This window comes from Sinohyriopsis cumingii, chromosome 16 (genome assembly GCF_028554795.1).
Source record: "Sinohyriopsis cumingii isolate HCF-2022 chromosome 16, ASM2855479v2, whole genome shotgun sequence".
NCBI lineage: Eukaryota > Metazoa > Mollusca > Bivalvia > Unionida > Unionidae > Sinohyriopsis > Sinohyriopsis cumingii.
Window position 1 is genome coordinate 81221902 of NC_142976.1, and position 23964 is coordinate 81245865.

At 36.7% G+C, this 23964-nt stretch overlaps 1 long non-coding RNA gene across 1 annotated transcript; it reads right to left on the reverse strand.

Annotated features, from left to right (window-relative positions):
* On the reverse strand, nt 1-23431 carry LOC149780883 (uncharacterized). Its single transcript, XR_016414915.1, has 2 exons — nt 23310-23431; nt 1-433 (listed from the first exon to the last, which is right to left on the reverse strand). It is a non-coding gene; the product is annotated as an uncharacterized LOC149780883 (long non-coding RNA).
* Nucleotides 23432-23964: the final 533 nt, after the last annotated feature.

Genomic DNA, 23964 nt, shown 5'->3' on the forward strand with positions numbered 1-23964 from the left:
TAAGAATCAAACTTTAATCAATTACATAAGCAATGGTTATAATACAATACATTAGGAAGATACACTACTTCTTGGAATAAATCTTTCACCGAATTTCAAAACACAAATATATTTATAAAAATAGATGATCTGTTTTACTGATAGAATTAGTTCATCATAAGATCGAGTGAACAATTGAAGTCGTTGCCTTGCACAATTTCATAACCTGCTTATCTCTGGTTCACTCCAATTTCACTATAGCTGTTCTCCGTCCTTTTGCCTTTTCCCTTTCTTTTTCTCTCCCAGCCTTCCTACTGTCTCGCCTCCTTTCGGCCCTCAACCTTTAGTGGGTAGGTGGATATGTAAGCAAGTAGACACACAGATAGGTGGATACGTCAGTGCGTAGGTACATCTGAGGATATTTCTGGGAATACGTCTGAAGAGCTATTTTCCCCTTTGAAAACAAACAAAGAACAACCTAAATTTTCTGTCGGTTATTCTAATGGGAATAGAACATTACTCCCCTCTCGTTATCAGATCTTACTATCGGTATTGAAACAGATACCAAAGGATATTTAATCGGGCCAAGCATGGCATACCAAAACAAACCTAGTTTCATAAGATTAAGTTACTTCCTAATGGCTAATGCATCACTTCGCATTAACACGCTAGACTTAGAAGTTCCGCTCTCGTCTCAATTACACAAATGTATGAATGAAATTGCTTACCTGGCTTTACGTTATGTTCAGTGAATACACACATTCAAGTCTTTAGCATACATGAGATCACGCTGCATGGCTTAATAACGTTAAATTTCAGTCAGTATGTACTCAAGTCTTTATCATACTTGAAATTACCTGAGATCGGTGAATTCACACGAATTCTCGTAACTCATACTAACTAAAGTAATGCATGAAATTCTTATAACCTAATTCCTGTCCAAACAAGACGACAATTTCAAACAATTCGACAACCTTATATAAATAAGATTAATGTACGAATTCATATATATATATATATATATATATATATATATATATATATATATATATATATATATATATATATACAGTGAAGCCTCGTTAATCCGGACTCCGTTTATCCGGAAACCTCGCTATCCGGACATAATTCAACGGGAACGGAATTCCTAAAGGTTAATTTGCTCCGTTAATCAAGAAATTAGCGTTCCGGATCCGGAAATCAAAATTGGGGACCAAAGTGTAAAATTACATTAAAACTTGTCTCGACAATCCGGAAATAATCTGTCCAAAAATAAGAAAATTCGAAAAATCGTATGTGAAAATACAATCAGAAGAATAATACATAAAACACAGTAGTGAAGCCCTTGAGAATCTATGGCCACTATCAATGACTAAGTAGCGTGACCATATTGTAACCAGCGATTGTATAAACAGTGTCTAATTTAGCTAGTCGCCGACGGGGGTGTTAATAATTAAATAAACACACTGGGATCAAATCGTCCACGCTTTTTGACATAAGATATGGTAAATAAATTAAAAGTGTCATTAAGCCTCTTTGTTGTTTACCAATTGTACGTAACAATCACAGTTTATTGTTTGCTGTGCAAATACAGTTGACATTTTTAAGCTGTGGACAGTATAGGGTTTCAAAGAATCCAGGCAAACAAAGGTTACAGACTTCTTCAGGAAATTGACATAATAAATGTATGTACAGTACATACATGTACATGAACATAGTGTGATGTGTTCGATGTGTTAATTGTCTAAACTTCTGTTTACTGTATATGTACGTACAAGCACATGTTATACTAATGTGAAATAAACACAAATTAATAGATGTATTCATTAATTTATTTCAACCATTATTGAATATACAGTACATTACATTTAAAGCTAGCATATACATGTACACATATACGGTGTGATGATATCGTAAAATAAAAAATGTGCATGATTCAATTATCCGGAAAACTCGTTAATCCGGACATATTCGCTGGGAACGAATGTGTCCGGATTAACGAGGCTCCACTGTATGTATATATATATATATATATATATATATATATATATATATATATATATATATATATATATATATATATATATATATATATATATATATATATATATATAGACATATATATAAACTGAACACAGTTATACTTGTATCAAGAGAATTGATCTACGAATTTAACTAATAAATTCATGCAAATATTATCAAATGATTCAAGCATATCTTTATATTGGCATCAACGAATTTCATGAAATTGACGCAAATACCTTTTGTGCTAAGCGTTTCTCGCTTCTACCGCCAAAATTGTGTCCGTCGACCTTCCAGACATCCGGTCCCTTGGGCAATGTTTTACGAGAGGATTTCTTCCAAATTGACTCTCGGAGTACCCTGTACTTTACTCTTGCAGCAAAGCTTAGACTAATTAGATTTTTCGATGGGGACGGGGAGGGAAGGAATATTTACAGGTAGAAAATTTCGTATGGGAAACACGCCCCTATTTAGCGTAACCAATCAGGATGAAATATATTTTTAATCAGGCGCCAAAATTGGGATCAACTTGACCTTTCAGGTTTTCGACTAACGGTTTCTGGAAATTTTCCAATTTCGACAGTTCCATTACGAAATCGAAGTTAGAAGTGTCCCTAATAGTCCATCTCGCTGTTAAGTAAACGAATGCTTACTTCAAAAATTTCTACCACTACGACCAGTATTGCAATTTAACAAGCGCCTGTCTCCATAAGTCTAATTAATTGTTCTCTGGCCCAAACTAATGTGCTTTTCGTAGATCAACAGAAATTTGCACCCTCACAGCGGTATTGTGGCCTATATGATGCTGTAAGAGTTCTAATGATCCATTTTTCTTATGCATTATTAATAACTAATTGTAGAGGTGCTGTGGGTGGTGTGTTTGATTGGCGGATTAAAACTTCTTACAAGGTGTCCGCTTTATTCGGTTCTCGTTATCTAGGAGATGATCGCCCTAGGTGTTATTGCCAGGATCGAGTAAATATTAATAGCAAGTGTGAAACTTAGAGATGGAATAAATAGAGATCTCAGCAGACGTATATAACATAATGGTACGAGCCCCTGTACATTAAAAAGCGACAATTTAATCAATTACACAAACAACTGTGACAATACATTACATTAGAAATATACAATTCTTTTTTTAAATAAACCTTTCACCGAATTTCAGATACAAAATTCTATATAAATAGCCGATCTGTTTTAAATGATAGAATTGGTTCATCATATAATCGAATGAACAATCGAAGTCATAACCTGCTGATTTCCAGTCCACTCCATCTTCACTGTGGTTGTTCCTCTATGTCCATTCGCTTTTTCCCTTCTCCTACCTCCATACTGTCTCGCCTCCTTTCGGCCCTCGAACTTTGTGTGGGTAGGTGGATATTGAAGTACGTAGATACGTACGTAGATACGTAGATACTTGGATCAGTAGGCACGTGGATATGTCAGTGGAGCTACTTCTTTCAAAATGAACATAGAAGTGACCTAAATCTTCTGTCATATATCCTACTGGGAATAGATCATTACTCCCCTCTCGTTATGTATCATATCGTCCTATCGGAATTCAAACAGGCATCAAAGGCTATCTGGTCAAGCTACACATGGCAGACCATAAACAAACCTAGTTTCATAAGATTAATGTACTTCTTAAGGGCTAGTTAATCACTGACTCGTATTAACATCACACGAGGCATACCAGTTCCGTTCTCGTCTCAATTACACAAATGAATGAATGAAATTCATTAAATGACTTAACTACGTTATTTTCAGTAAATACCCACTCAAGTCTTTATCATACGTGATATCACACGGATTCTCGTAACTCATATAAACTAAAGTATTGCATGAAATTCTTAGATTCATATAACAATCAAGGCGACAAATTCAAACAATTCGTCAAACTTATATAACGAAGATCATTGTACGAATTCAGAGAGATTAACTCAACACAGCTTTACTCATATCAAGAGAATTGTTCTACGGATTTAAACAAATAAATTCATGCAAATATAAGCAAATAAATTCAAGCAAATCATTATATCGGTATCAACGAACTATATGAGATTGACGCAAATACCTTGTGCTTTCAAGCTTTGTTCGCTATTACCGCCAGAATTGTCCGTCGACTTTCCAGACATCCAGTCCCTTTGACAAATGTTTTGCAAGAGAATTTCTTCCAAAGTCAGTCTCTGAGTCTTTTATAGTTTAACTCTTGCAGTAAAAATGTAGACTGACTAGATTTTTCAATGGGGCAATATTAAAGACCAATAAATTTCGTCTGGGAACCACGTCCCTTATTTAGAGTAACCAATCAGGACTAAATAGATCTATGCCTTTTATAAATAGGCGCCAAAATTGCGGTCAGCCTGACTATTAGATTTCCAAACCTGACTTTGGTCAGTATCAAATCTGACATTTTCGATACAACGATCGAAGTTAACCCCTTCCTTCCAGTGTGTCTGACGATTAAATAATCGAAGGCTTAATTAAGAATCACTTCCTCTCACAATATAGACAGTAGAAATCATTGCAGTATAGAGATTTAACAAGCACTTCTCCCCATAAATCTAATTCATTGTTCTCAGGCCCAAGTTAATGTGCTCTTCATAGATCGACATAAATTTGCATCCTTACACTAATAACATTTGTTAACTGACACTCTAAAGATTACACAATAAATATTTAAACAGATTTTTTGAATCTAACTTTGTACAACTATCTTAACATGGTTGCATATCCGATATGAACAAATATCCTTATATTTTAAAATGTTTGGGATCAAAAGTTAACATTCAGTACATCATACAGGCTGACATTTTGCCTATAGTGAATCTATAAGGCACATTTCTTGCTGTGTGCACTTCAAATATACCAAAATATTATTTTCATCATGAATATGCCTATGTAAGGTAACATATTTCAATTTAGTACTTTGACAGAGTGCGGTATTGTAGCATCAGCTGATATCTGATTTCACTGAATCATTGAGCTTAATAACTGGTAACCAACGCTCATAAAAATACACTATAAATGTTCAAACAGATCATTTGAATTATGTTTGCACATTTGATCTTAACAAGTACATTGTATATGTCCCACATATGCAAATTTCCATCCTTGTTTACAAATTTTGGGGATCAGAATTTCACATTTAGTTGATGATATAGGATCTATTTGCACCTATAGTTGATATGTGTGGCCATATTTGGCTGTACTGACTTGTAATATCCAAAATTGTTATTTTCCTCATGAATAAGATTGCTTATAGTTTTATATTTTAATTTAGTACATTGTCACTTGACTTTCCTGTATGGTGGTATGTACTGATGTTTGCACCTATGATCCCTGACTGAATCTCTCTTTTTGGAGCAGTTTCCGAATCTCCTGGACTATGGAAATTCGATAGGTGGCAACCTCATTATTCTTGGAGATTTCAACTTTCACTTTGATTGTCCAGGAAACCCAAACGTATCAAAACTCAAAGATTCCATTCATGTTTTCAACCTCAAACAGTCAGTTAACCAACCCACCCATAAACATGGTCACATTTTAGACTGGATTTTTCATAGACCTGATGATAACATTATACGGTCCTCAATGGCATCCCAAGAACTTGCATCAGATCACCTCTGCATTATATGATATCTTGACATATCAGTCCCTAACCCTCCACCTTTATCTGCTATTAAGAGAAACCGCTGTATGATAAATAGAACCAAACTAACGCATGACATCCATGCAAACCAAACAACTTGCTTACCTCCTACAGCAGAACAGCTTGATAACTGCATGTGTTCATTGCTCGACAAACATGCCCCAGCTTCCAAGTGCAGAATATCAATTCAAAAGTGTTCTCCATGGTATAGCAGTGGTAGGGACCAGCTTCGCACTGCTAAAAGAGACCGCCGTAAAGCTGAGAGGCTTTGGCTTTCCACCAGACTCACTATTCATAAGCAAATATATGAAGCCGCTAAGAAGAATGTCACAGATATAGCCCATGCAGCGAAATCAGCCCACTACACTACTAAGATCATGGAAAGTTTCAGCTGCAAAGAGCTCTTCGAGATTACTAACTAATGTCAAGGAACAATCTACACCACTTCCAACTACCTTCTCTCCAGTCGACTTTCCGGACATGTTTGCATATTTCTTCCATGACAAAGTACAAACCATTAGAGACAAGCTTGACACCACAATTGCAACTGACTCATCGTCACCATACAGTTGGGATACAGAATTTGAGCGGCAACCAACAGCAGCATTTGAACCTATCTTTATGGATTTTGTACGTACAATCCTGATGAAGAGTGCACCAAAGTCATGTGAACTTGATTCAATTCCAACATCACTGCTGCTTGAGTGCTTATATCCAGTATTACCTTCACTAACGGATGTCATTAATACCTCTCTCTCTCATCAGGGGAATTCCCATCATTTTCAAAACTGCCATTGTAAAGCCTCTGCTGAAGAAACCAACACTAGACCATAACGATTTAAAGAACTACCGCCCAGTTTCTAATCTCCCATTTATATCAAAAATCTTAGAAAAGGTTGTTCTATCCCAGCTTATATCTCATCTGAATTCAAATCGTCTTTTTAGCAATGTACAATCTGCATATCGCCCTTGCTACAGTACTGAAACTACTCTTCTAAAAGTAGTTAATGACATTCTCTCTGCGTTGGATAGCGGAAAGATTACAGTCCTCACCCTCCTTGATTTGTCTGCAGCATTTGACACAATAGACCATGACATATTACTTCACCATCTCCAGCATGTATTTGGCATTCATGATACAGCCTTACTGTGGTTCAAGTCCTACTTGGTCAACAGGACACACAGTGTGTCTGTAAATGGAAACACACTCCAGCCCAGTTGATGTATGTTGTGGTGTTCCACATGGGTCTGTTCTTGTACCTGTTCTCTTCATTCTATACACTCAGCCGCTCTCAAGTGTCATAGATAATCATCCAGTGTCTCACCAATTGTACGCTGATGACACCCAAATACACAAATCTAGCCACCCAACTGAAGTTGATACTACCATCCAAGGTGTAGAGAGGTACATTTCTGATGTGAAATCATGGATGACATGTAACAAGCTGCAGATGAATGATGATAAAACTAAGGCCACTTTGATTACAGCACAAAGACTTTCTCATTCACATCCTATACCTCAAGCAATAAATATCAGAAACACCAACATTAAATTCACACAATCAGTACGAAACCTAGGCGTTACTCTGGACAGTACTCTCACATTGCACCAACATGTCATGAACATGTCTATGCAAGGCTGCATATCTTCAGCTGAGTCGTATCAGCTCCATTCGCAAATATCGTTCAGTTGATGCCACTAAAACACTTGTGTGTTCATCAGTACTTTCCAGACTGGACTGTTGTAACTCAATTCTGTCTGGTTCTTCTGAATATCTGCTCCAAAAACTTCAAAAAGTTCAAAACACAGCTGTTCGGATCATACTTAGAGTACCACGATCAGAGCACACTTCCCCGCTGCTCTGTACCCTATAATGGCTATCCATTCGATACAGAATCAAACACAAAATTTGTTCTCTATGCTACGTTTCATTGACGGACTCAAATCCAACATACCTATCCGACCTCACCCATGTGTACACACCAGCAAGATACTTACGCTCCTCTTCTGACAATCGTATACTCATTATTCCCTCTATGAAAACAAAAGTGATAGTGACAGCGTTCTTTTGCATACCAGGGCCCAGCAATGTGGAATGAATTGCCCACTGAACTTAGGCACAAAGACACAGTGATCACATTCAAGAGTGCTCTCAAAGCTCACTTATTTCGACTGCAAGAACAAACTTAAAGAATGTTTCCAACCTTAAATATTCTCAGCATGTTTATGTTTTCTAATTTCATGGTGTTTGTGTTTGTAATCGTATCATTATATGTTTTTTTTTTTATCTTATAGGTGTTGTTTAATGTTGTAAAGCGCTTAGAGCTTCTAAAGATTAGGCGCTATACAAAGTCCTCATTATTATTATTATTATTATTATTATCAAACCTCACCGTTCCAACATTGCATTAAACTTTATGATACATACTATACCTGATTAATTATTTATCCTGTAGATAGCTAAATATGCTTTTAGAAACCTTGTATATTTTAGGATGAATTTATCACTTTAATACATGCCCATTGCTTCACATTTCTGAGTGTCACTCTGTCAAGTTTACTAATTTTTCCCATGTTTGCAACCTGAATGTTATTTTGAAATAACCATATCTAACACATTTTAACTCTATTTACCTACATTTTACTGTTTTCTAGAATTAAATGAAACATGTTATATCTTTTCAGGTCTAGCCTGGTACCTGGAGCAAAGTGTTAGATTTGGATCAGTTTGGAAGCTCTCCAGTAGTATGGTGGTGACAGCAAGGTTTCATAAGGACATGTGCAGTGTATTGCCATAAGTGATAAAGATTAGTTCATATCACCACACTGATATACAGCACCTCAAAGACATGGCTTAGGTCTTCATGAGAGAGATCCACACCATTGATCAGTAAGGTATAGCCTCCCTGAAATCGTATTTTCCTATCACATTGTCGCCTTTTTGTACTTATCGACATGGAAATGGAATGCATTTTTGCTATAAAACATTTGAGTGCACTATTAGTTATACAAGCAACTGCCTAAATACCTGACAATAAATGTGGAACATAGCACCTGTCATTGTTTCTTTAGTGTGTGCACCTATATGCATATGGACAGGCATATTGCGGTTTGCTGCCAAAATCACTATGAGCTATGATGCTTCACTACCCCTGGGAAAAATGTTATCAGTTGTACAGACCCAAACTACCATTTGTTTTAAATACCATTCGCTGGTCACCTTTGCTGTCTAAAATTTATCAAACTGAATTTTATAACTTATATGGGAATTTAATTTTTCAACAAAATTTAGTTTTTAAATTTGAAATAAATTTTCCGACAGGCCTTATTGTTTATTACAATTAGGCTTTTACTGCATTGAAAAAATCATATAATTAAGGAAGATATAGCAAATGTAGTTTTGGTTTCTCAAGAACACTTGGACCACAACTTACACCCTGTGGAACACCAGCACTACACACGTTCTGACAGTTGTCTCATGTCTTATTTGCAAGAAAATTCCAAAAGACATCATGTACAAAGTTGAAATAGGTGAGGCATGCAAATATAAAAGCTTGACTAAAATTGGTCATACAATATTGGGCCTGTCAGGAATCAGGTCACAATTAATAGTTCCGGTTCAGTACCCACGAATGTAGTTCCAGCCTATGTTTAGAGCATTTGTTCCTGTCTCCTTTTGGTGGTGATACAAGAGGTAGACTTAGCCATTCTTGGTATGGATTTAAAGGCAATTGTTTATTCTTTAGAATATGAGCTTATGATGAGGTTGTCTGTGTGTGTGTTTCGGCGACAGCTTACAGTGAGTAATTAGGTCTTGGTGATGATCCGGAAGTGAAATCTGTGTTCCATTGCACGCTGGCTTGTTTAGAGTCCAGCCTTTCCAAAAAATGCAGGAGAACCTTTGACAAGAGCTTCACCGTGAAGTCATCTTTGAAGGTATTTTAGATTAACACATGATTTTTATTGATTGTCACACAGTGGAAAGTTCAGTACTGAGAAACAAATGTAGTACTGAGAAACAAATACAGAGAATGTATTGTAAAATTAATTGTGTTCTATGTTCATATGCTCTAACGGATCGACGGGTGGTCCAGCGGAAGAAGCTTTTTTTAAAAAAATTCTTGTGGCCAACTCTGGAATGAATGATCCTTTGTCTTTAACAAAAAATGTGAAATAAAATAACTGCTCCACCTGTTAGGCTACATACACATTGTAGAAATTGTATCATTTTTATTCATGGATTATTTCTGCTAGTTAGTCCAAACTGGATTAGTCTTGTATATAATGATCCTGACTCGGAGAAAAAGAAAAAGTTATTTACTCAAAACTGTCCCGTGGTTTAATGTTTAGAGCTTTTACCACGGATGTAGGAGGTCGGAGGTTCGAACCCCAACCTAGTCATACTAACGACTTTTTTAAAAAAAATGGTACTAACAGCTGCCTCGCCAGGCGCTCAGCATTAAGAGGTTAGTGTTATGACTGGTCGGCCTAGTGGCATAATAATGTGACTGGGTGGGACATCATGCTACATGTCTGTGACATGATGCCCCAGTGCTAGACATCACTATAAACTGCCACACTGCAGACATCGTAGCGATATGACTTTAAAATTGATAAAGCTACGATAAATCCACAAATCACATTCACATAGACACACACACAAACACACACACACACACACATTAGATACCATATTCACTTATTTTGGACAAGGTCAGCCACTAGATACAATGCTCACTGATTTTGTACAAGGTCAGCTACTAGATACATGTTCACTGATTTTGGACAAGGTCAGCCACTAGATACAATGCTCACTGATTTTGTACAAGGTCAGTCACTAGATGCAATGTTCACTGATTTTGGACAAGGTCAGCCACTAGATACAATGTTCACTGACTTTGGACAAGGTTAGCCACTAGATACAATATTTCATGACCCACATCATATAGTGAAGAACAAGAAGAAAAAAAAACAGAACAAAATAAATTAATGACTAACAAATAATGTAAATAAATATACATAACAAATTCTAAAATACAAGACAATGGTGTCAGCTTAATCTGAGATGCTGGCTGAAATTAACAGAAACAAGAATACTTTGTACCTTGAGTTATGTTGGTAACCAAATTACTGCATTGTTAGTCCAATAATATTGTTTGAGAAGTCCCTCATAAAGTCCATAACAGTAAATACGTTGCTGTGTGTATAAACACTTTATAAACGTCATCAGTGACAGTAATTTATGGAATTGTTTTTGTTTGCTGTTTTTTTTCTTCTTCTTTTAAATCTCTGCCACACATTTTCTAACCCGGTCCTTAACTTAATGCACAGATATAACATTACTTGAATCAGTTGTTCCTAAGCCTTTGTTGACGACATGTCAAATGATGTCGGAACAGATTTTCATTTATTTCATTACAAACGGACTTGGACACAGACGATAATTTGAAAAATTAATATATTTTTCAATGAGCTGAAAAAGAAAGAAGTAAAGAGTGTACGAGTACGATGCAGTAAAGAGTGTACAAGTACGGTGCAGTATTATCAACGGGCGCGAGATGTAACCCATGTGATCGTGGGGAAAACAGTTTGAATTTTTGATATACTGAACGTATAAAAATAGTAATTCATTATCGAACATAAATTGTTTTACACGATAAAAAGAAATTATCGCATTGTAGGTTAAGAAGAAAGCGTACTTTCTGACTAACTATACAAAGATGCTATCACTCCTCTAAGATTATGTCATCAGATGATGAGAGTGATTTTATGGAAACGTTTGAGAGAGAGAGAGAGAGAGAGAGAGAGAGAGAGAAGGGGGAGGGGTAGTGCCGCATTACCAAATAGGCAGAATAGGCACCGGCTTCGGGTCTCCGCGACAACGGATCAAAATAATATTGATAAAACGTATAAGGAGATAATTTGCGGGGGGGGGGGGGCCAGATTTCGACTGCTTAAGTGCCTCCACATGATTTAATCCGGCACTGAGGTGCGGTGGGGTGGAGAGATATATCAAACGTGTGGGAAATATATTAAGAGTTTGTTGTTGTTGTTGTTGTTGCTGTTATTGTGAAGTTTAACGCCATTTTTCAGCACAAGATAGGCTATAATTGACGGCCAGTATAACTGGATGAGGAAGAACCCTTGAAAACCCCGGGAAGAACCATCGATCTACGAGACGTTACTGGCAAGTTTTCTCACGTACCCATGTTAGATAAATCCGAGACTCGAACCCACACGGACAGAGGTGAGATGGCCGTCATGACCGATGTGTGTGATTTTTATTACAGGTGGGTTTCCTTGATCTTTTACATGCAACGTATCTGTGTTAAGGTTCTCTTGAAGTGCCTATGCAACTATTACTATTTGTATCATGCATGTGTATTTAATTTACTCATGACCTCTCTCTCTCTCTCTCTCTCTCTCTCTCTCAGATCAATTTCTTTTGTAATATGTTAAAGTTCAACGTGTCAGGTTCAAGTATGTAAAAATAAAATTGACATGTAATACTTATTGGAGAATACGATTCCTAAGATTCATTTAAAGAAAAACAACCACTTTTTCATGCCAAGCCAGACCTTTGGTTTTCTTAAATGTCTTGAAAACAGACATTTATGTTTTTTTGTAAAGTCTGCATAAAATTGTGTGGCATAAAGTACACACACACGTATACGGGGGCGACATATATATATATATATATATATATATATATATATATATATATATATATATATATATATATAAGCTAAACTGTCATGTATATAGACTTTACTGATCCATGTAATATCAATATCATGGTTCTTTAGCGGGAGAAATGGTTAATGTAAGCTTTTGTGCCTTTCATAACTGATGAAAATCTATCATCAGTAAATGTTTGACTTCATTCAGAGAGTAGAATCAGACAAAGCACCACCCGGCAGTAATCGCTTCATCTACTTTGGTTCACGAGTGTTAATACTATTGGCAGCCAGTGCACCTAGAAGTGCCAGTACAACGCCGAATCTAAATTATATATTAAGAAAAGAATATAAGTTAAAATATTTACTGTGCAGCGTACATACGATATATTAACAGAGCCTTGTCTTGATGTATAATTATTAAATTGGCAATTACCGTTTAAAAAGCAAGAAATTAACTACTATCTTGTCCCTTATATCCATGTGACGGCATACACACAGGCTATGTAAATGTCATTTGATATATACTAAAATCTGTTGTAAGTAATTCGGGTAAGGGGTCGAAAAAAGATAAAAATTAATGGTTGCTATATAATATTGTTTAGCATAGTTGTGATAGTAACTGTCACATAAATCGTTTATCACTAACACCAGTAGTCGGTAACAGGTAATAATCTACAAACCACAAGGTGTACGAAACAGCTCAAAATATTCACCAGCCTTCATGACAATTAAGTCGTGAGTAAAGTAATAGGGCTATTAAAGGAGGCGAGTTTCCGTGTTCATTCAGGATAGACCTCTCCGAAATTTAAAAATCGAGTTTCTATACACTTTTTGTTGTGATAAAAGCTGGAGACCGGACATAGATATGACATACTAATACAGGTAAATGTAAAAGCTGAAAACCAGACATAGATATGATATAATATACTAATACAGGTAAATGTAAAAGCTGAAAACCAGACATAGATATGACATACTAATGCAGGTAAATTTAAAAGCTGGAAACCAGACATAGATATATAGAATCTATGTTGGGGTTTGGACCGAGACAAGGAAATCTCAGTCAAGGGTTTATATTATTTGTCTCACCACGAGGTTTGCCCAAGTTGGGAGACATATAATATAAACCCGCGACTGGGATGTCTTTGTCTCGGTCCAAACCCCAACGTAGATTATTTTCCTCACCCAATATTTTCCTTTAAAGTAAAAAGATTTTTGCACTAATGTTCACGTGCAATGTTTACATGCGGTGCATGAATATAAATATGTTAATGAGAGATGTGGTGTGACAGTTGCGTCCGAAGTACACAGCTTATACGCGTGAGCAAAGAAAAATAACAATATTAAACGTTGCATAATAATGAGGTATTATCACATTTAATATATGGATGTTATATGAAATTGACAATAAATAATTAATATTTATTACAAGAAACTGTTTTATTTTCATCAGTTCCAATTTTGAAAAGTTATATTGTAAATAATAAAACGATATTGGCTACTCAGCTCTACTGTAGTTATACTTAGTACAATCTGTAACGAAGAGTAACATCTTTCTTTAGATTATTCATGGGTAATTAGAGTTCTGGGTCACTATCGTATATAACTAGTCTTTTCTTTGGAGGAGGCGAAACTGTGTGTGACATACTTGTGTTGTCACTAATATTGATTGTAAAATTACCCCCGTGTACAAAAGACCCTCCAAAAACGTTCTCTAGCGGATAACCATGTGCTAAACTTTCAAGTTCACGGATTCTTTGAACATTTATTTTTTTGTCCTGGAAATATGGCAAGTGCTACAGTGAAATTTGCTTATGGATTAATGTGCTGACGGATAAATGATTCCTACTGGCTGATAAGTGTATTATTTGTCATTAAATATTGTAGGTATATTTTTTATTCAACCGGGGACGCAGATTTACAAATGTATTGAGCTAGGCCTACATGTAGGATAAAATTGACCATGCTGTGTGGAACGAACAAGCATAATACCAAAAAGCTCGACATCATATACGTTTGTCTTTGTCTCTTTCGAATTGTTTTTGTTTGGTGTGTTCTCAAAGATGGATTTAACTTAAGTTACTATGTTTTTGTTATATATTTGTTGTTGTTGTTGTTGTTGTTGTTTGATTTTAGTACAACAACGTCAGGCACAGCAGACGACAACAAGGGTTTCTTTTTTTAAAAGTAGTTCTGAGCGAGTGGACACCTTGACTGAGACGATTGGTCTGAGATGACTAGACTGAGACAAGAAAAGTAAGGTTAGCAAAACAAGTAGATTACTCTGTCGCATGGGTGAGAAATAACATAACAATACAGGTAATTGTAAAAGCTGAAACCCAGACATAGATATGACATACTAATACAGGTAAATGTAAAAGCTGAAAGCCAGACATAGATATGACATACTAATACAGGTAAATGTAAAAGCTTACTCAATACTGAACATTTAGGAAATTATAGTAACACTCCTCCTTAATTAACATATACAATATATCAATTCATTTATCAAATCATTATAACATTTTCATATAATACCTTATCTTTCATGCTACTGAGATACAACATTTCTAACCAAATCCAGTGACATTCTTTACTTAGTCTGTTCATTTCTCCATATACATTGTCGATTTGCATGTAAGAAAAATCACATAAAGAGTGATTATTTGTTTTAAAATGCACTGAAATATTAGATGAGAAATGAGGATCCATACAATGTATTCTATGAAAGTGGTGATCATTCATTCTCTTAGAAACTTGTTGAAGTTCTTTGTCCTACATACCGCATGTTACATTTTTACAGGTTTCCAAATAAAATACATCAGCTGATATACAGACAGCCAGTTTTATAAAGTACAGACAATTATTTCTTGTTGAATCTACTGTAAATATTGTAATATTTGGACTTTGAGAGCACATAAGTCTTTTACATTTAGATGATGAGAAACATATTTGTATATTTTCTGTTGGTTTAGTGTTGATAAAAATGTTTGTGCAAATTCCTAGTTCTTCTATAAGCATGAATTGGCTTGTTTTTGTAAAGTACTATGATCCGTTTTTATTTGATGAGTTGAGGAGATTCGATATTTATTAGTTACAAGACCTATATTAGGTATATTTCTCCCCTGCCCGTCTTCCTCCTCCCTCTCCGATTTCCTAATCTGGTCCTCAGAGAAAGTCTTAATGCATATTTATAACAGTATTTCAAAATTTCACTCCCCAAACCTAATGTCTGTTAATCTAAATGTATCGGGCCCAGTGCCAGATTAAGGCCTTCCAGGGCACTAAGCACTGAAAACAGTATGCCTCCTCCCCTCCTTCTACAAAATGTGAAACTAAAAATAGACAATATTAAAATCTAAAAGTTGGGTTAAATACCAGCGTTGGCATCATTTTAAATCAAAATACTCAGACATACAGATTGAAATGGTCATATATAATTCATTCAGTTTTATAATCAACAATTAATTTGAATTTTGCCCCTGTTTGTCTAGTACCCTAAGCACGTGCTTGGTGTGCTTTATGGGTAATCATGCACAGATAGGAACAGATATTAATTTACCTGATTTCAAACAGACAGACATACGGTCTAATGGGACAAATAACACCTACTTTGCTCTTTAAATATGAACATCCTTTTGCATTAGTTACACAATCTTGTCCCTTTTTGTATGAAATTTATTCCCCATCATTCAACCAAACGTTACCATCTGGCACAAAGAAGTACTAATGTTGGCATGAATGGAACTATTAGATCTGGAGAATATGACAGTCAAAACAGGCGGAACAATTATTACTGAGACAATAGAAAATATCAGTTATGGCCACTAAAACGATGATTGTAACGATAATGAAGACGACTAATGACAAAAACGATAATAATGATAACTTATTATGTTTGATATATTTTTAGGCATGTCGGTAGATACCCATTTACGACTATCTCTGAGAGACTGGGCATGACAATAAGAAACAATATGCAGTTTTCTACAAGAAAACGCCCAAAGCTGTGACTTGAGGGGTGGGGTTGTAATGTTGCAGTCTCCAGAAACGGCCCTGGTGGGACATCAGCCTCCCCTCCCCGTCCCCATTTACCGAAATAATGTTCCAAACCCCTCTGGGTCGGAGCCAGGAAACGAGGAAAGAGAATTCCGCCACAAAATGTTCAGTCCGGTGCCGACTTGTCCCAAGAAGGAAGAGGAAAAAATTCAGCCTAAATTCTGTTTGAACACCGGTTCATCCCAAGAGCTAGTGGCAAGGACAGTAAGTTTTTAATCAGATAATGAGGAGCGGACAGACATGGATCAGTGTGACTTTTACCTACATAAAGCATCCAACATTCAGCTACGGAATAAATTGAAATTAATTCGGGCAAAAATAATTTGGACACGCTGCTAAATGTGCCAAGAGGAACAATTTGACGATCAAATATTTGCCTCTCGAAAAAAAAAATGAAATCTCGTTACAATTTTTAACCTGATCATATTTTAATAATAACTTTTGGTTTGCACGACTGGGTTTTCAAGTTGGGATAAATGGTTTAAAATTAAATATTTGAATTTTAAATTTTGAATCGAAACCTTTTCTGCTTTTTTTTAATTCACTGATATATTGCCAGTCGGCAATAGATTTACTCTTATATCCCTCTTGTAAGTCACATGATATAGTTATGACATTGTTGAAGGACATATATTTTAACAGATATTCAGGATTTTATATCCTCATAATCGACTGATCATGTTCCAACCTAGAACAGTGTTCAACTTGAAATCTGTCTTAAGGACTATGCTTCGAAAAAGGTCGTCTTGAGAGAAGAAAAAAATGGGGGTGGGGATGCTTTACTACGTACATAGTTTAGAATTAAACACAATGTTTAAAACCCACTGGAAGTCTTTCCTAAATGAATTTTTATATGCATAAACTAGAACATTGCATCTGGTGACAAAGCTCCACTCATAAAGTTCAGTCCAGGTCTAATGAACATTTTAATCTTATAAACTGAAACATAAAAAATGCTTAACATATAGACATGCATATTATGCATAAACATCGTCAACATAATTACTCAAAAGGTGTTCAGCAGTTAAATTCTTATCTTGTATTTGGCTAAGATGTTTTATAATCATATCGCAGAATCATGTTGTATGACCGAACTAATGAAAGCGGTTTCATCGATTACTTTTTCCTTACTCGCACAGCGTGTTGCAGTTAGTCTGGAAAATATGTAACTTGCGTATCATCTTACAGTTAGGTCATGCAACTCCTGCATCCTGTTAAAGTTAGGTCAGAAACTGCTCAGGACTGCATTGTTGTATTTTGTGTTTGTTTGTAATGTAGCTGTTATGTATATTTAATTTTTACTGTGTGTATTAAGTTTTGTCCATGGTTGCGAGTTGTAAAGAGAATGATTACATAATTAATTTTATCCATGATTTAAAGTTGTAAACAACGTGTTTATGAGGCAAGAGTTCGAAGTCAGCCATGTTTGCAGCTGTATTACGTTAAAGGTCAATTGAAAATATGTATAAATAGGGATCTGATAAACAAGTAATTAATTCCTGTTTTAGATCAGTCTGTCAGATATAATTCGAGAGCAGTTATTTATTTATAATATTCACTGGATTTACTAAAGTGCTCATTGACTATTGGACTAACACATTATTTTTGGATTATTGTAAACTCATTCGAAGACATTGTGGATTTCATCATTGTGGTACATCAGAGCATTGAAGACTATTGTCATTCATTCAAACTTTATATATTTCTGGACTTGTGACATAACATTTAGGATATAACATTTTGGATTATTTGGGATTTAAGTGTCTCTTGAATTTTCATGTTGATTTTATTGTTAGTTTCACTTCTTTCTGTGACATGTTTTAAGACCTAGAACCTTAACAGTAGCTTATAAATGCATACACTTTGTTTAAAGAATTCAATCTGCACTCGTTTATACGTCAAATACATTTGCAAACCACACAGATCCAGATCCACAGTCGTATAATGCGCCAGTTCGTCTGTGTCTGTGCATGTTGTTAGGAGTAATCAGTAGAACAAGCAACATGGACTCTGATCTACCGGCGCATTATGCGACAGCAGATCATGGTCCATGCATTTTGCAATTGAATTCGACTCTTAACCGAGCAATGCCAGTGAATAAGTAAATGCTTCCAGTTACATTTTATGTGAGTTGAGCATACACATGTCGTAGGTAATTTTTATCTAGCTCGTGCTTAGAACTAGAGAAAAGAGTACTAAATAGCATGATATGTAACACTTTATTTGTAGTAGATGACGCGCATAAATAGGTCAGAAATCGCTCAGCACTTTATTCACTCGTTGTTTCTCACAAAATGAACTTGTGCGTTAACCCAGATCAACGTTACACACCAATGACGAAATCACGAATACTCATGTACGTTAGAAACACGTATTCGTTTCGTATCTATTTCATTTGTATGTACTTATTTTTAACGAAAAAAACTATGCGCCCGAAAATGTGTATTCTACTTTGTTTAGCTATCATGGAATTAAATAATCATAAAGTTTCTTATTATCTTTGTTTAACCGTTTAATATCGTTATCATGAAACGAAAGCAAACAATTGGTCAGCTATTTCTTAAAGAATGTGTGATTCGTTTTATAGATATAATCATGTATATAACTCGAGCATGACACGTTGATCATTGTTTCCAAAAGGAAGAATAGACTATTTGATTTAAATGGGGGTGGGGTGTTCTCCTTTTCGAAATACTTCAAACACAGATATGTTCAGTGTTGCAGCCGTTTGTAATTAATGGACGAGTCAACGTGAGACATTAGAGTAACATATCATATTAGATAGATGGATACTGCGAGGTGACTAACAAGTTATTACACAAGTTAAAAATCATAGTAAGTGTCACATCTACGTGGAATAAGTCCAGGTGCTTCCATCGCAAAGTGCATAATCGTGCATTAAACAGCCCTAAGTGCACAATATAACTGCGGATGAATGACTAGTTGCATTGAACAAAAATATGTGATCTAAGAGTGTGTATTACCTTACAACTTTGCAGTATTTACTGACTTATGAAACATAAGCTACGTCAAATAGAGTATGTATAACACTGTAAAGAATCAGGAAGATCCAATGTAAGGAAATGCGTTAAAACGTAGGACGACATCTTGCGTCTAAATAAAAGAGAAGAATAAACATGGATATATGGTTTGATTTAATTAAGTAAACTTACATGATAACTATTAAAGATTAAAAGTCAAATAAGAGTTTAAGACCGAGTGACGCAGGTACACCCCATGAATAAAGGGATGCCTATATATTAAAATGTTGTTTGAAGAAATCTGGTGAAATGATGTAACATTTCACGCAGACATGGCGTTCAGACGTGAAAACAAGTACGCTTGTCTGAATATGGGAAGCAAGGAAGTGTGTGGGTAACAATGTGTTGGTGAGCATGTGTTGAATCTGATAATGATATTGCAAAATTTCAGTGTTAATTTAATTGCAACAACATGGGTGAGAAAAATATCTATGTTGGTGTTTGTACCAAGACAAGGAAATCACAGTCGCAGGGTTACATTGTTTGTTTAACCACTCCATAGAACCTCGTAAAAAGACAAATAGTGTAACCCTTCGACCGGGATTTCCTTGTCTCGGTGCAAACTCCAACATAAATTTTATTAATCTACGCGGACTTTAAAGTGCTCGGCGTTCCAGTGCAAGACCCTGCCAACAGTCCAGACAAGAGACAGACGCCAAACAACTGCTCACCAGGTCCCCTGTCGCTGTTGTTATATAATCACATGCAGTGATGTAGTAGTCGAAAGGATAGTTTTATACCGTTGTAACGAGGCTCTAGTCACTTTAATTCAGAGCATACAGTGTGAGCAATAAGAGATCACATGGAGGACTCCACAGTCTGCCGGAGATGATGTTGATTGAAGACGATAAACATGCTTTTAAGCACACCAATGGCTGCCACTTCATCGTGAAGAGACTTGCCTGAAATACCACTGCCATAGTATCGGAAAACCCGAAGGAGTATCCCTTCAAGCACACAATCTTCAGAAAAAATTAAGGTGCCTGTTGTAATTCATGATCTACGTGGTTAATATGACCACATGATTATGGAGGCCTTTGAAACAGCACTAACGTAAAAAGTTCCAAACAACACGGAGAAGTATATGAATTGACATTAGCACCGTGGCAAGAAGCTGACGTTAATCATTTGCTTTCGAAAGGGTGTCATGAAGCACATTGCGACTATCGGATGGCTCTTGAGGCAGTACTCTCTAAAGAAAATTAACTGAGCGAGTTCCATCGCGGTCTAGTGAGCAAAATATAAGGTAATTTTAATGAAAGTGTCAAGCTCATTCCAAAGCCCGAGATAAAAGAAGCGATACGTGGTTCACTCGGCAACATCTTCGTGTACACAAAACACTGAACCAAGGTTTATAAGACATTGAAATTCGACCATAGCCAATTTAGGGCCCTGTTCATAGAGCTTAACGCTGATACCATGACCAAGGCAACAAAGACGTTTGAACAAATATTTTTTTCAAGCTGATGAACCACTGAGCATTTTGGGAAGGTCCTGGCGTGAGAAAGACAAGATGCATCGCTTGTTTGGCGAGCAAGCGTTTCAGTTGTGGAAAATCTTCGACAACAACCACGTCATTGATAGTTAAAAAAAAATATCAGCAAAACGTTGAAACGCACACGCTACACGGGGAAAACAACCATTAGCCTCAGCAAACTCCTCAAGTACACTTTTACAGCCAGGTATGGAGACTAGGTCTACCGCATAAACAAAAAGATCCCAAATCCGCTTAAAATGTAACAAATATATAAAACAGTATGTCTCGTCTCTGATAAAATCGCGACGCGGTCATATGGCCATTACAAGAACGAATTCGCTGAGTCGTGCGAAGGGTTGGGACAACTGATGGTGGTAACTGAGTATCTTCAGTACAGTCTGTAATTCTCCGCAAAAGAAGTTTATGTGAAAAGCATCACTGCCCAAAAGATGTCATATTGGTAACTGTCATGGGATGTCGAGACTATCAGTCATGGTGAACACCTTGAGCGACAACGCTGAGTTGTTATCATGGTGATGGCTGCCTTTTAGTTCTCCCAGTACCGCACCATGTTAATGGAGGCCAGGCGCTGTTCTGCCGCTGCTTGCACTGATGTTGCATGCGTAGACCGAATAGAGGTAGCACGAATGGCATCAATAGGTGTTTTGATTACGAGAAAATTCCCAACCGAGGTCAAATTGTATCAAGTTGGGCCACTGTAGTGGTCCCCACTTTTAGATACGTGCCTCTGTGCTGGCTACATTTGAAGCATCCTTTGTAATCAGGGACTCAACCTACTAACAAGGCTTGTAACATTAACAACAGTCAGTGCATACTTGAATGTGTATCACCTGACTATGTCGTGCGATATAAACAAGAGGTCTGCCTGTTACACCTAGTTAGGAATTTAATAAATTATTTCAACATGGAACATTTTGTGTAGTGCCGGTTGGTAAATCTCCCACAGAGCCTGCTTCTTGAACCACACCAAGGCAACATTTTGTGAGCGGCTTCTGCCAGATGTTTAGTATCTGATACACCGATACTTCGAAATTTAAGCAACCAAGGTCGGCCAGGATTTTGTTAAACATGCTTACTGAATACCCGACTTCCAGGACGCATATTGCTGTAACGTGATAAAGGAGTTTTCTGATGTCTTGGCATAAGGCGTTGTAAACATAATTTTCTCGTGTACACTTGCTTGCGGCACGCAATACTATTCCATATGAAAAGGCTGGGCCTGTTTGTGATTGTGGCTGATGAAAACCGCAGTTTCTGTTGCGTTTTTCGTTTCTCAGGGTCGGCTGCATGTGCCATCGTAGGAGTTCCGACTTTGATCTATAGAACATGTTCCAGTGGTTTCTGTGATTGTGTGCTGTTTCTGTCGTCTAATGGTCCTACTTCGTACCGACGTTTTTCTTGGTTTCATCATATCAACACATTTGAAATCGGAGGCAACTCAACCTCGGTTTTTCAACTTAATGGCACTTCCTGCTCCGCGTTCTGCATTTGTGCAGATATCGCTAGCTTTAATATCACGCTTTTATAGAGGAGCTGTAATGTCATTGTACCCAAACATCCAAAATACACAAGACTTTCTCCCAAGAAAGATCCTAGAGGATGAAATTTCCCATAAGGTTGAGGACGAACTGAGGCGCACTCTGTACAAACAGTACGGCATGTGGTAAACGCTTTTGATGCCGCTGATGCCTGTGGGCGCAAGTGTGGCTGTTAGTGTTCTGTTGGCAGCAACTGTTTCCACCTCCTCCATCACATTTGCCCTTGAAATCAAATACTTGGGCTAAAGGCTTGTTTTCATAGGCGGAAATTTCGTTAACCCCACGGCTCTTTCTGAACGTTGAAGAGCACATAAAGTCCACGCACTCACCAAGAAAGAACTCAACACGATAAACAACCATATTTACAAGGCGCTCCACGACGATGCCGTCTGAAAGGAAGAGTTTCAGCTCATTTATGATGAAAATGACAAAGATTTGGTCATGAAAAACGAAATACGAATTGAATCATAGGCATTGATGAAGTGGCACAACATTAAAGCTGATAGCCAAGAGGAAAGCACAAACCTGCGTTCAAATTCTTCCTGGAAATTCCGCTTAGTTGTGAGCTTGAGCTGAGTTTTGTCTGCGGAAACGACTGGAACAGCGGAAGTGACTGAACAATAGGGTTGCCAAAATAACCGGGGGGGGGGGGGGACGACAATTTTTGCCTCTCATGCTCTGCCCTATAACATGGAACGAAACACGATATCTATTCTCAGCGCGTTACGAGCATATAATGCATTGTTTTTAGGTTGACGTGTGGTAACCCCCCCCCAACCCCCCAACCCCCAAATCAACAGCCCATAAATTGAAAAAGAAGCAACAAAATTACCTACTTTTTCCTTGAACTTTGTGAAACTGTCTTTGGTACTTTATCACTCTAGAGTAAATCCACAGCGTACTCAACATGTATTTTCCATCGCTTTAATTAGTGCTGCGTTATAAACAACGTCATCTCCATGTGTTATGCCAATCTTTGAGTGTGGTTTTATTCTCAGTAGTATGTCGTGTCCGTACCATGTTTATTTGTCACCAAAACCTCAGTCCAACAATCATTAACATTATACTTGAAATACTTTTGGAGGTAATGACTTGTCAATATCAAAGCAACCCGTTCATATTTATTTTACTGATGCTAAATAGGGTACGCCTCTAAATAATAACATTTTACCGATGAAAGGCGAACCAAATGTGCTGCAGATGCCTCGCATACCTCATGGTTAGAGTTAGTGATAGAAGTCAAATATACACGAGGAAAGGGAGATAATTTCAGTTGCTCTTCTGCGACTGAAAAGTTGGTGTTCCCCCTTAACCTGTAGTCCATATTACTGACAGTAAAGTAATGTTAAAATTAAATACATGAATAAAGTAAACCACGATATTATTATTTGAAACTAAACCAGAAGCCTGGGGAAAAAACATGGAGATTTCTCTTTTTGTAATTTAGTTTTAAGTAGTAGGAAAAGTGGATTTTTTACAAAACTTGAACAT